The following is a 1,293-nucleotide window of genomic DNA, read 5'->3' on the forward strand; positions in this document are numbered from 1 at the left end:
AGATGGTGTATTTTGCCTCATTAGCAGAAGGCCTGGTCTTCAACTCTGATGTTATGTTATGAAAAAAAATTTAATATGTTATATTATTTATATTATGTTATGTTATGTTATGTTATGAGAGAGATAAGTTATGTTAGTTTATGTTATTCAAGTCTTCATATATCAAGAGAAGAAAGGGCATGGAGATTTTTTAAAACCAATTACAAAAGTTTTGAGAGATAATGGAATTAAATATAATTGGAGGCCACCACAACAATTGAAATTTTTTATAAAGGAAGGATGCGTACAATTACCCGGACATAGATGCAATACTATATTTACAGGAGCTTGGACTGATCAAGGAGGAGGATTTAATGGAGATAAAAGATCAAATGCTTAAGATGGGTGGAATACATGTGGAAACATCAACTCCAGAAGAAGAAAAAGGGGCTATTTGGGGGCAAGACCCTAAAGGGTTAAAGAGGAAAGAAATCTCACCTGTGTTGGTCGAACAGAAGAAAAGTCGTGAGGATACAGCAGGAGAAGAAGCAGATAAGAGTCTTGGAAAATACGAAGCTGAATGCAGGAGAGAGCTACCACTTTCTTTTTTCTTGAGTGATGAATTTAAATAGACAGCCCGAAAGAAGTGACCCGGACATTGGCACGTCCCCTCTCTCCCATTCTCTTTATAGAGGCGAAACCGATGAGGATGTGGGGGAAGAAGATTGTTTGTTTTTTATTGTTTGTTTTGTCTTTTGTCTTTTTCTGGTTTTTTTAATTGTTTTTTTATGTTAAATGTCTGTTATATGGGAGTTTAATATTGGGTTTTGGGCACAGAAAGGAAGAGGCGGGGATAGGATTGAAAAATTTACAGTTTAAATGGGAGTCATAAAAATAATGTCATGGAATGTGAAGGGTACAGGGAATCAGATTAAAAGAAGAAGATTGGAATTTAAGATTAAAAAAGATTTACCAGATATTTTATTTTTACAAGAAACCCATCAGAAATCTGAAGATTCAAATAGAATGTATATAAAAGATATGAAAATATATGAAAAAGCATTTGGAACTTCAAAAGCCAGAGGAGTTGCAACATTGATATCAGATAGGGTGTATTTTGAAAAACATCAGGTAATTTTGGATGAGGATGGAAGATATGTAATAATTGTGGGAAATCTTAATGAGGAAAAAGTGACACTTGTTAATTTATATTTACCGAATGAGAAACAAAGAGAATTTCTTGAAAAAATAACAAAATTTTGGAGAATGAAATGTAGGAAAAGTAATTGTGGCTGGGGATTTTAATTTAATCAG

This window comes from Ahaetulla prasina, chromosome 2, assembly GCF_028640845.1.
Source record: "Ahaetulla prasina isolate Xishuangbanna chromosome 2, ASM2864084v1, whole genome shotgun sequence".
NCBI lineage: Eukaryota > Metazoa > Chordata > Lepidosauria > Squamata > Colubridae > Ahaetulla > Ahaetulla prasina.